At 43.7% G+C, this 13,415-nt stretch overlaps 1 non-coding gene across 1 annotated transcript; it reads left to right on the top strand.

The window, feature by feature from the left end:
* The first annotated feature begins 1,842 nt into the window (after positions 1-1,842).
* TRNAR-CCU (transfer RNA arginine (anticodon CCU)) lies at positions 1,843-1,915 on the top strand. Its single transcript has one exon. It is a non-coding gene; the product is annotated as a tRNA-Arg (tRNA).
* Positions 1,916-13,415: the final 11,500 nt, after the last annotated feature.

Below are 13,415 nucleotides of genomic sequence, written 5' to 3'. Positions count from 1 at the left end.
TGCTTTGTGACCACCTAGAGGGGTGGGATAGGGAGGGTGGGAGGGAGGCGCAAGAGGGAGGAGATATGGGGACATATGTATAGGTATAGCTGATTCACTTTGTTATACAGCAGAAACTAACTGTCCCTTTACTCCCAGCCCCAGTGAAAAAGGGGGCATTTGTGGAGGAAGACCAGGGACTGAGAGGCCTGGCTGATGGAGGAGAGGAAACGGGGGGAGGGTGTGCGTGCTGAGCAGAGGTGCAGAGGGCTCCCTAAAGTTCTTTTTATCAGAATGTGATCCCCCAAGGGCTCACTGCGGGTGAGAAGAGGCTGGGGCAAGACAAGGTATGGAGGTGGGAAAAACCCACCCTGAGTCGGTGACATCCTCCCCCTCAGAACCCTTCCCCCAACCCGCAGCTGCAGGGGGGAAAAAGGAAGGAGAAAGAGGTCCTCCCCCCATGCTAGCAGCTCGTAGTGTACGGTTAGTGGTGTGTGGAGGGGTGACAGGCCTATGGGTCTGATGAGAGCTCTGCCCAACAGTGTCACCCAGCCTGCCCAGAAAAAGTGCCCACTGACACAGAAGAACACATTTGTCACCTGAGAAACGTGTCGGGGGGAGAGGCAGACATCCACATGGGTGTGAGTGTGCAAGCATGCACCCGCATCCCCAGGTCTCTGCAGTCTGTTGGGGCATCTGTGAGAAGCGAGCATCTCTGCCCAAGCCTGCCTGGAGGGTTAAGCATGGAGGATTCTGGGGCCTGAAGGGTGCATGTGATGGCTGTGGTTTTTTTCCATGGCGGGAAATGACAGGTCATTTTCATAAGTCTTAAAAGGTCATGGGGACAGAGTCCATAAGTACATCCCTTTGAAGGCTCACTCTTTCCTAGGGTGTCCCTGCAGCTGTTAACCGTCCCTGCTTGATTAAAGTTTCCAACACCCCAGCCCCCTCTCCCAGACAGTGAGAGTGGCGTGTGCTGGTGACTCCCTGGGGGCCTCAGGGGCCTGTGAGAGTGAGTGGGAGTGCATAGAGCAGCTGGTGGCAGGAGTGAGGGGGCGTGGTCAGGGTACTGGTACCTGTGGCGCACAGGGCATGGGGCGTAGGGACAGCGTGTGTGTAAATCAGTTGCAGGAACACTTGCAGGAATTCTGTAAACTGGAGATAATGTCCCAGTTTTCAGAACCCATGTGCAACAGGGCCTGGATGCCAGGTAAAATGCCAAAAACAATCTTCAAATGAGCATGTGCTCAAAAAAGGAATCAATGGGCATGCTGCCTAACTCGACCCTTGGGGAGGCTTTAGGAGGGAGGGCGCCCAAATGGGACTGGATGAGCTAAACTGCACGCCCACAATGCCTTGGATGTCTTAGGCCAGCCGGTCTGTGTTTCTGTCCTCTTTAGCTCTTTTGGTGATGGATACACATCTCCTTATGACACTCGACATTCCCTCAGTCCTAGACCATCGTGTGGCCTTCTTTTGTGAAGAAGATATGAGAGCAGAGTACATCTCCTTCCCCATGTGTGCCACATGGGGTCTTTGCGATATTGACATGTACATTTCCTTTCGAGGCTGGACATCAGAAAGGACAGCTGTAACTCTGAGCTGCACCTCACCTACCCAAATGTCAGGAATGCCTGGGGGCTTCTCAGAGCTGAGGGGCCAGTGCTGTACATTTCAGCTTTTCCAGGATCATAATTTCATCTGAGATCCTAGAGGACAAACACCAAAGCCCATTTCTTGCCCTCTCCTGACCCCTCCATGCTTATTTCAGGGAGTGGTTCTACAGTAAACAAGAGGAGGGAGCCCAGCTATGAGGGCCTCGGGAAAGAATGTGCTGTGTGGAAAGGGATTCATCTAGGGACTTCCCTGGTGGTCCAGTGGCTAAGACTCCGCACTCCTGATGCAGGAGACCCAGGTTCGATCCCTGGTCAGGGAACTAGATCCCTCATGCTGCAACTAATACCTGGTGCAGTGAAGTAAATTTTTTTTTTTTAAAAAAGGGGCTCATCTGTATAAACTTTCGTGAAGTCCAGCCAACATCAGGAAGTCAAGGAAGTCTCCTGAGACTCTGAAAGTCAGGTTCTGTCCATCTTCATTACCTTAACCCACTGACTGACTCCAGGAGGTCCTAATCTACAGATAGCATGTGACAGGCAGAAAAATGGCCTCCCCCAAATGTTCACAATCTAATCCTCAGAACCCGTGGACAGGATAGGTTACTTTACCTGAAAAAATTGTTAATGTGATTAAGTTAAGGACCTTTAGATGGGGAAATCATCCTGTTTTATCCCGGGAGGCCAATCTAATCACAAGTCTTTGGAAGGATGAAGCTTTCAGGGCCATGGGAAGAAAGAGATTCAACCATGGAAGGAGGGGCAGAGAGATATGACATGAGAAGAACTCCACCTGCAGATGCTGGCTCTGGAGCTAGAGGGAGGGAACCACGAGCTGATGAACTCAGGCAGCCTCTAGAAGCTGGAAGAGGCGAAGGAACACATCCTCACCTAGAGACCCCAGAAAGGAACCAGCCCTGCTGACACCTTGACTTTAATCCAGTGAAGTATGTGTCAGACCTCTTACCAACAGAACTGTAAGATAAGAAACTTGTATTTCGTGGTAGTTTGTGATGGCAGCAAGAGATAAGTTTCCTGAACTGTGGAGGAAGCATGATGTAATGGAAAGAACATGGCATAGATAAAGAAGCCAGCCCTGCCACAGTGTGTGACTTTGGGCAAGTCACAAGTTCCTATCTGTAAAATATGGGATTTTCTAGATGGTATCTGACATCACTCAAGGGGTTCATGGCTGGAGACATAGTAGGTGTTAATTTTAGCAAAAGCATCGCTAAAAGTCTGTTGAAATAGCTTCAGAGTCAGGAGGGAGGACTGTGGGCCATCTGACAGCACTATTAAGGGGATTCGTGCAGCTCTTTGATCACTGAAGGCAGAGTGCCAATAGGTCTCCAGTGAGTGCCCTAGGCCTCTGCTTGGCCCTGTCTTGAATGGTGACACAGAAAGCACATTCATATATGCTGATGGCACAGAGCTCTAAAGAAAAGCGAATAGGGCTTCCCTGGTGGCGGAGTGGTTGAGAGTCCGCCTGCCGATGCAGGGGACACGGGTTCGTGCCCCCGTCCGGGAGGATCCCACATGCCGCAGAGCGGCTGGGCCCGTGAGCCATGGCCGCTGAGCCTGCGCGTCCGGAGCCTGTGCTCTGCAACGGGAGAAGCCACAGCAGTGAGAGGCCCGCGTACCGCAAAAAAAAAAAAAAGAAAAAGAAAAGCAAATACACCAAAAGGCAAACTCATGATTCAAACATTGCAGCAGAGCAAAATGATGGCTCCAACCACAGACTGAAATATAATAAAGATAAATAAAACAGCTAGAATCTGTTGAAAAATGAAACTTGGGGCTCAAAAAATAAATTACATAAGCATAGGTTGGAGGCAGTCCTGGCTTAAAAATAGTTTATGTATAAATGTCTGAGGGGAGAGACAGTTATCAGTCGTTTTGGAGCTAGAAGGATCTTAGTTTGACCCACTTATTTTACAAATTAGGAAACTACACTCAGTGGGCTATAAGTTCATTATGAATTAACCGTATGACTAGGAGGGTTGGTGACAAAAGGCTGTCCCATAGGACTACAGCTTCTTTACCAAATATGCCAAACATTGTGCCGGCCACACCTACAGCCCCTTCTAAGGGGGGCCAAACCCCTGCTGATGAGGCAGCCCTAGACCCCCAAAATTGTGTTATGTGACCTCCAACCCCTCTGACCTCAGCTGACTGAGATAACCAAGTGGACAGCAAACTCAAGGCTGGCCTGTTCAGAGACCAGCCAGTGGCCTCTGGGGTGGCCTGGCCTGGAAATCAGAGAGGATGTGAGCTTATCAAATTTTCATTCTCAGGAATTTCAGTGGGAGAACATGGAGATGAGCACTCAGGTAGCAGTGGGAGCAGAAGCGAAAGGATGCAGAGAGAGAGTCCATGTAGTGCCCGGAGCCTCCCACGCTTAGCAGTTGTGCCTAGCTCCGACCCTCTCACACACTTGGGGCAGGGGGATTATCCCGGCAGGTAAGCCAGCCTGACGATCACGGGGAGATGGGGTTGCTGCTACCTATCGCGAGCAGGGGGAGCGGGCCTGCACGCAGGAGAGTCATGGGCACCCCTTGGTGCTTCGTGCCCAGTGACACGTTATCCACAAATGGGCAACGGTGACCACCCCAGCCTGAAAAGGACACAGTTGTCGGAGCTCCGACCCCTTGGAAATGAAGGTCTGGGTTACCCACCAGACAAGCCATCTAGACCAGCATCAAGTGCTGCTTGAGAGCGAGGGGGAGTCTAGAATGGATGGAGAGAAGGAAGAATCTCCGCTGCAGCCTTAGCACCAGCTACAGCAGTGTAGCTTATCCCACTAACCCTCCTAGTGTAAGGTTTTCTTCCTCTCTTTCCTCCTCCACTTTTAAGAAATTGTGACCTTGGAGAAGCAGTGACAGCATGACCTAAGGAGGGGCATGAGTGGATCTGAGTGATGCAGGCAGAAGCACGCAGAGCCTCAGCCATCCCTGTCCCCCTGGTCTTTCCACCTGGTGTGCTTCAGCCTGGCTTCCAACTGCCAGCATCTTTGCAGCTTTTCTTTGGCAGGCAGTGAGAAAGTTTTGGAAATCAGTACCTCGCACCAGAGCAGCTCAACCGATGACTGGTGGGAACTGGTGTACCCCCTAGCAACCTCACCCTGGGGGGCTAACTGAGGGCACATGGTCTACACTGGCTCTCAGCGTTTCCCAATGGCTTTGAGCCCCAGTTTTCCACCATGGACGTAAAGTGGTACCTCCTTATTACTTTAAATTGCATGTCCCTGACTCCTAGTGAATTTGAACATACTTTCATGTTTGTTAACCAGTTGGATTTGCTCTTCTTTTGATGTTAGATCCTTTGTATTCTTTTTCTCCCCCCAGAATTTTATTTTGAAAATTCGAAGCCTAGAGGAAACTTGGAAGAATAATACAATGAATACTTATATGTCCTTCATCTAGTATACCAGTCAAGGCTCAAACTGTTCTCACCACATAAAAGAAATGACAATTATGTGACATGATAGCGGTGTTAGCTAACCATGGTGGTAAGCATAATGCAGCATATAAATGTATCACATCAACACATTGTACACCTTACACTTACACAATGTTATTATATCTCAATAAAAAATGGCGCAGAGAAGTAGACCATTAGGGTATGTGTACACATATACATACACGCACATAATTTTTTTTCAATTCAGAGATTTGTTACAGGAAATTGCCCTTACCCAATTAATGCACTTATAAGAACTAGTTAAACGGTCTGTGAAAGGTCATTATCTTTGCTTCTGATGCTGGAGTTTGGAGTCTGCAGGGCAGGCAGCTGGGGAGGCAAGGCGAATGGAAAGTGGGAGGGCAGGGATAAGCCAGACCCATGAAGACAGCCTAGGAGCCCAGTCAGTCTCTCACTACCTCCAGCTGTGATGCTGTGAGTGTCCTGCAAGAGAAGCTGTGCCCTCCCCGACCAGGTGCCACTGCTCTGGAACAAAAGCCCAGCTGGTACACAGTCCCAGCCCAGCTTCCGCTCTCAGTAAGGACGGCCTCCTGTTCCAGGACCATTTCTTATTATATCATCCTTTCTCCAATGAATTGAATTGCCATGTTCCCTTATACACAAACACCTAGTTTGGGATTCCTGTTTACCTATTGATTCCCTTTTACTTATTGATTTAAGTGGTCTTAGAGCATGTTCTGATGTTTGGTAAGGCAAATTTCTCTTTTTCTTTTAAAATATTTGTCCTTGACTCTTCTTTGAGATACAAATTGGAACTATCTTAATGGTATACTTTAATTTTGGAAGAATTGACATTTTTTTCTGATATTTTATCTTCCCTTCCAAGGGAAGGGAAGCGGGAGGGTTGAGGGAGTTCCCCGGTGATCTAGTGGTTAGGATTCAGCACTTTCACCGCCAAAGAGATGGTTGCATTTTCTGTTTGTCCCACTTTTGCTTTGTATCTTTTAATTATATTGTATAACTTTCTTCATATGAGTACATATGAAGTCTTTTTTTTTTTTTTGCGGTACGCGGGCCTCTCACTGTTGTGGCCTCTCCCTTTGCGGAGCACAGGCTCCGGACGCACAGGCTCAGCAGCCGTGGCTCACGGGCCCAGCCGCTCCGCGGCATGTGGCATCTTCCCGGACTGGGGCACGAACCCGTGGCCCCTGCATCGGCAGGCGGACTCTCAACCACTGCGCCACCTGGGAAGCTCTCTTGTTTGTCCTACGTTTGCTTTGTATCTTTTAATTATATTGTATAACTTTCTTCATATGAGTACATATGAAGTCAATTCTTGACTAAATTTACATACTATAAAAATTCCAGTCATAAAAAAAAAATGTCCTGGGAATGTAATGTACAGCATGGTGACTATAGTTAACAATATTGTATATTTAAAAGTTACAGACTTCCCTGATGGCACAGTGCTTAATAATCTGCCTGCCAATGCAAAGGACAGGGGTTCAAGCCCTGGTCGGGTAAGATCCCACATGCCACGGAGCAACTAAGCCCGTGCGCCACAACTACTGAGCCCTCATGCCACAACTACTGAAACCCACGCGCCTAGAGCCCATGCTCCGCAACAAGAAAAGCCACCACAATGAGAAGCCCGTGCACTGCAACGAAGAGTAGCCCCCTCTCACCGCAACTAGCGAAAGCCCAAGCAACGAAGACCCAATGCAGCCAAAAATAAATAAATAAATTTATTAAAAAACAAGTTACTAAGAGAGTAGTTTTTTAAAATTAATTTTTATTGGAGTACAGTTGATTTACAATAGTTTCTGCTGTACAGCAAAGTGAATCAGTTATGCATATACATATATACACTTTTTTTTAGGTTCTATTCCCATATAGGTCATTACATAGTATTGAGTAGAGGTCCCTGTGTTATACAGAGGTTCTTATTAACAGAGTAGATCTTAAAGGTTCTCATCACAAGCAAAAAAAAATGTAACTATGTGCAGTGATGGATGTTAACTAGAGGTACTGTGGTAATCATTTCTCAATATATACAAATATCAAGTCATATTGTACACCTGAAACTAATATGATGTTATATGTCAATTATATCTCAATTTTTAAAAAATTTACATACTGTATCATAGTGGTTACAAGGGTAGTCTCAGTGCCAGCTGCCAGGATTCAAATCTGAACACTTAACATGTTACCAGCCAGTGATCTGGGGTAAATCAGTTAATCTCTCGTTCCTCAGTGTTCTTTTCTGTAAAATAAGAATGATAATAGTAATTGATCTCAAGAGGGTGTTGTGAGGATTGCTTAGAAGAGTGCATGGCATTATGGTGACTATAATTGTTATTATCCAAGAATTTTATAATTTTATAACTGAATTGAATATTTCCCCCTTTTCAATTTGAAAAGATGCTTATTGCTAGAATAGGAAAAAAGCAATTTGTTTTCATTATATTTATCTTGTATCCAGTCAACTTTCCAAATTGTATTGCCTTTTTACTAGTTTTTTTTTTACTAGTCTGGAATTTTTTGATAATATAATCATATCAGCAAAAAAGAAGCTTTATAATTTCTCAGATAATCATAACAATTCATTCCTTTGTCTTACTGCATTTGATAAAACTTTCAAGATATGTTAAACAATGAGGATAATAACAGGCTACATTTCTGTCTACATTTTTATTTTAATAAAGTGATTGTAGTGTTTCACTATTAAGAACAGTACTTGCTATTTAGTAAAAAGTCTGATATATTTAAGCAGTATTCTTTTTTACTTAGAGTTTTTATTAGGAACAGTATTAAGTTATGCTGGCTCTATGTATTAAATATGGGAGCTTTTCTTCTTTTTCTATGACAAGTTTAAATGGCATGGAAATTACCCTCATTGAATGTTAGATAAAGCTCAGCTGTGGCACCAACTGAACGCAGTCTTTTCCAAAAGTAGATCCCTAATTACCTTTCTATTCTAGTTTTTTCTAAGATCAGTTGAACCATTCAACCTTTCCTCTTTCTTTTGGGTCAATTTTGGTAATTTATATTTTTCCTGAAATGTATCCATTGCCTCTAAATTTTCAAATTGTTTGCTGAGTAATTTTAAGTTGCACTTTTTAATAATTCTTTAATTCTCTCTTCTAACTGTAATAATGTTTTCTTTCTCATAACTAATGTTTTCTATTTTTACTCTCTCTTTTTTTCTCCTCGCTTGGGCTTGCAAGAAGTTTTTCTATTTTATTAGCACTTTTAAAGAACTTTTAAAAAATTTGTGCTTCTTAGTATTTTTATTTGTTTCCATTCATTCATGTCAGCTTTTGTTATTTCCTGATTACTTTTGGTTTCTTTCCTTGCTATTTTTCTAATTTTTTGAAATAACTATTCCCTTTATTTTACCTCTCTTTTTAAAAGCTTGCTATCTTTATGGTATTTCAGGGATATAATATATTATATGATACAGGGTAATTGAGATGGTTTCTGGTATTACACTATTTTTTCATTCAGCATTTAAATTTTGCAAACACAGTAATTTTGTCACTTTTTAAAACCAGCTTTACTGTATTGCAATTTATATATATATATTGTTTTTTTTACATACATTAAATTTTATCAATTTTAAATTATAATCCTTGAGTTTTGCTAAATGTATTTGGTCATGTAACCACCACCACAGTCAAGATACAGAAGATTCCCAGTACCCCAAAAGTTCTCTCCTACCGCTTTCTAAGCAGTCCTCACACCAGTTTCAGCCTGAAACTTAAATTCCCTTTGTTGGATATCAGCATTACCGCTGTTTTCTGTTTATCTGCCTAGTATCCCTTTCCCACATCTTTATTTTGAAAGTTTCTTCATCACTTTAAGTGTGTTTCTTTTAAATAATATGGACCAGAATTTGATTTATAACCGAGTCTGACAGACTTTTAATGGAAGAATTCAGTCCAGTCATGTTTACTGTAATGAGTGATGTATTTGATTTGTTATTTCCATCTTACTTGTTTTTAAATTTCTTAACATTGTTGTGAACTCTTCTTTTCTTTACCTTTGCTGGATTGTGTTTACTGTAATGAGTGATGTATTTGATTTATTTCCATCTTTCTTGTTTTTAAATTTAACATTGTTGTGAGTTCTTCTTTTCTTTACCTTTGCTGGATTGAATGAATGGCCGTTCGTCCCATTTCCCCCCTTGTTATTTGGAGTTCATCATTCTACTAATAGTTACTATCCTTTGCCCTGCTCTCTATATAGGCACACATGACTCTCCTAGTGTGTGAACCCAGAACAGCTATTTCCATCCTACTCGATTTATCTTCTACTTCCTCTACACCCGAATAAGATATGGTCTTTAGATGATTTTCACTACCCCTCCCTCTCTCTTTCATCCTCCCAACCCCTCGCCACTTAAGTGCTAGAACACTTACCTTCCCCTTATCTCCACTTCCTGATTCCAGAGTTTTATTGAGATAATTTAGTCATTATTAGAATTTCCCTCACAGTGTGTTCCATCTGTTCCAAGCGTCCTTATTTAGCATTTTTATTACACGTTATAAATACATAGAGATATAGATATAAATACATAGATCATGGTTCGTTGCTCCCCACTGCTTTCTTTCCTCTTCTCTTCATCTTCCCCTATCTTGAAGTCTCTGTTCTGATTCATTTGTTGTTTCATTAGAGTCTTCTCTTAAAAGTATTTCTCAGATGAGCTACTGAGTGATTATTGCAAATCTTCAAATATCTTTCTTTCTTTCTTGGCTGGTTCTGGGTCGCAGGCCTTTTCTCTCATTAACTCAAATTCAGTTCTGCTGTCTTTTAACTTCCACGGTAGCAGATAAGAAGAAAGAACTTTCATTCTCCCTGGATATGTGTAAGATTTCTCATATCCTTAGAGCTTAGGAATTTTAACCTGTATGTGGCTAAGTGTGTAGTTTTTTTCTTCTAGTTTTATTGAGATATAATTGACATACAGCACTCATAAGTTTAAGGTGTACAGCATCAAGATTTGATTAACATACATCATGAAATGATTATTACAATAAGTTTAGTGAACATTCATCATCTCATATGGATATAAAATTAAAGAAATAGAAAAACATGTTTTTCCTGTAATAGGAACTCAGGATTACTCTCTTCGCAACTTTCATATATAACGTGCAGCAGTGTTAGTTACAGTTATCATGCTGTACATGACATCCCTAGTATTTATCTTATAACTGGAAGTTTGTGCCTTTCGACTGCCTTCATAAGTGTGTGTCTTTTCCTACCAATCCAGTCTGTAACTTGAGTCTTTCTTCAGCTCAGGGAAATTTCATCTATTATTTAACTATGACCACTCCTCTCCTGTTCCTTTTTCTCCAGGAACTCATAGAATTTGCAGTTAAGTCTCCTGGGTCTGTTCCAATTTCCATCTTTCACCACATGATTTGCATCTGCATATTTTTGTTCCATGCTTTGAGATATTTCATCTATTTGATTTTCTAGATCTGTTTTTGAGTTTTATCAGTGACTATCCTCTCCTTTGATTTATCTATGGACATTTTTAGTTCTGATATCACATTTTCATGTTCAGGGAAATCCTTTGTGTTTGAGCTTCACACATATCTCCTCCAGGCTCTCGTTTTTTCAGTCAGAGGTTCATCTGTTTCCTCCAGCAGGTCTCTCTGCCCTCTGGTTTGTTTGCATTCTCCCAGCCTCAAGGGCTGAGAAAGTCAATCCACCATGAGTTTTTTGGAGAGTCAGGGAAACTCAGTAAAGCCATTCATTGTTCTTGGGAAGCAGGCTGTTTCTGGGACTTGCTGCCTTCCTGAAGGTCTTTGCTCTTGGCTCTGAAACTGTTCTCCAGAAACTTGTCTGCAGGGAATTCTCTCAGCCAGGAGTTCAGCAGAGCCCACGTAAAGCCCATCACCTAGGGATTTCCCTGGTGGTGCAGTGGTTAAGAATCCGCCTGCCAATGCAGGGGACACGGGTTCGAGCCCTGGTCAGGGAAGATCCCACATGCCGCGGGGCAACTATGCCCGAGCGCCACAACTACTGAGCCTGTGCTCTAGAGCCCGTGCTCCCCAACAAGAGAAGCCACTGCAACGAAAAGTCCACGCACCGCAACGAAGAGTTAGTCCCCACTGCCTCAACTAGAGAAAGCCCGCGTGTAGCAATGAAGACCCAACGCAGCCAAAAATAAATTAATTATTTTTTTTAAAAAAAGTTCATCACCTATAGCTGGGAGCTGTTGGGGGGTGTGGAAGCTTCTGTAGGGTGGCCACATGCCCAGAATCCCCTCGCTCTGGATAGTCTAGGTATTATTGACAGATATAGTGATATTCACCAAAAGACTTAAAAACAGAAGCCATTAATAGTAGGTGCCTCTGGGAACTACAACCTTTTACTTTGCTTTTTCCCCCTCTTCTAGGATTTCTCAACTTTGGCATTTTTAACTTTTGCGGCCAGAAATTCTTTGTTGAGATTGGCTGATCTGTGTGTTTAGTGGCATCCCTGGCCTCTACCCACTATAGACCAATAGCACTCCCTCTCCAATTGTGACAGCCAAAAATGTCTCCGGATATTGCCAAATAAACCTTGGAGGGTACAGGCACTTCTGGTTGAGAACCACTGTTGTATACCCTTCAGATTTATTTGATTTTTTTTATCATGTGCTCACACTATTCCTATAATTAAACATTTAACTGAGGTTATGAGACAGAGGAGGAAATACAAAGCTGTTGTGAGGAAACAGAAGCATGAAGTAGAGAATATACATTAAGGGATGCTGATGCAAATTAGCAAAGTGGGAAGAAATTGGGAAATAAATAAAAGAGGCAGAGACGGAGAATCTGAGTCACAGGACTGGAGGAGCAGGAGTGTGAAGACCCACATCCTCCTGTCCCAAGGTCCCCAGTGATGCCAAGATCTGAGATCCAATAACAGTCTGCACAGGCCCAGTCAGATCATAGCCACTGTTCTGGGATTCCCATTCCATCCAGTCTCTTAATTACCCCAGGTCTCCTTACAATAAACACCCCTTTACTTAAGCTAGGCTAAATGAGTGTATTCCTTATCAACAAAGTCCCTGTAGATTTAGTGCCCAATAAAGAGATGGCTCCCCACTGTTGCTGCCAGTATTATATTCCCTTCTTAGCACCACACTTTAAGAGAGATTCTGGTCAAGTGAAACAATGGGAAGGATGAGTAGGCTGCAAATATGGTCTATAAAAGAACTGTAAAAGGAACCTTAGAAAGCTCTTCCAGGGAAGAAGGGGGAAAAAAGGCTTAGGCCATCCAGCAAGGCTGGCTTCCAATTCCTCCAGGGCTGTCATGTACAGGAGGAAGAAGACTGATTGTATGCCTGTAGCTTAGGAGGCAGAATTGGTGAAAAGTAACATGCAAGCAGATTTTACTCCCCCCGCCAAAAAAAAAAAAGTCTCAATAAAAAAGATAGGAAAGCAGCATTTGGTAAGGTAGTGAGCTCCGAATCTCTGGGAGTGTTTAAGAAGAAGCTCACAGTGTGGTTCCTGCAGTGGGTATAAGTTTGGGTCAGATCTGTCAGCCTCCTTCCAGCTATACAATTCTATAGAAATGTAAAAGCTTGGCAAGAGGCTAGGTTAACTCACATAGTATGCAGAAATCTCTTAGGGTCAAATGGCATGATAGCACATTCAAGTATTAAATCAGAGGAGGGTGGCTGGTGGAGGAGTTGAGCAATGAGGTTTAGCATCTTCAGCTGGCCTTGGTCAGCTGGTCTTTCCCCACAGAATTAGTCAGAACTCGTGGTTGGAAGAGTTAGAAAATCTAACTTAGTCTGACTTAAGCAAAAAAGGGAATGTATTAGCTTACATAACCAAAAAGTTCAGTAGGCGGGTCTAGCTCTGGGCATGGCTGGATTCAAGGTTTCAAATGAAGTCATTAAGACTTGGTCTCTCTCCGTGTCCCAGCTTTGTTTCCCTCCTTTGTAGACAAAACCAGCTTGTAAGTTTAGAGTTATCCTGACAGTGCAGAGCAAGGTCAACGTTGGAGGGGCCTTGCCTGAAGGGCCTTCGAGGCCCTTCCCCACCTATAAGTAATTCCTTAAGAACTTCCTATCATTGAGCCTTTGACGACCCAAAGACCCTGCCTCTTTGCATCTTGAGCCTTGAGCGTAACCCTGTTCTCCCAGCCGGAATCTCAGGAAGAGGGGGAACGCGGGGCCACACCCCCACCCCCGCGGGCCCTGGTGGCTTCCCCTAAGGATTCGCCCCTGGGAATTTGCCGAGGACAGGGCTCTCCTGGCTGGAAACAGACACCAGTGAGGGAAGGTAGGCTGCTAGGGAAAGCACCTGGAGCTGTGGAAGGGGCGAGAACTACCAGGTATTTCGTGAGACGAGTTGATCAGCTAGCGAGATGTGGCAAATGTGTCTGAGGCGGATCTGGCTG

The sequence above is a fragment of the Lagenorhynchus albirostris genome, chromosome 7 (genome assembly GCF_949774975.1).
Source record: "Lagenorhynchus albirostris chromosome 7, mLagAlb1.1, whole genome shotgun sequence".
NCBI lineage: Eukaryota > Metazoa > Chordata > Mammalia > Artiodactyla > Delphinidae > Lagenorhynchus > Lagenorhynchus albirostris.
The sequence above is the reverse complement of the archived record's forward strand: the minus strand, read 5'-3'. Positions and strand labels throughout refer to the sequence as shown.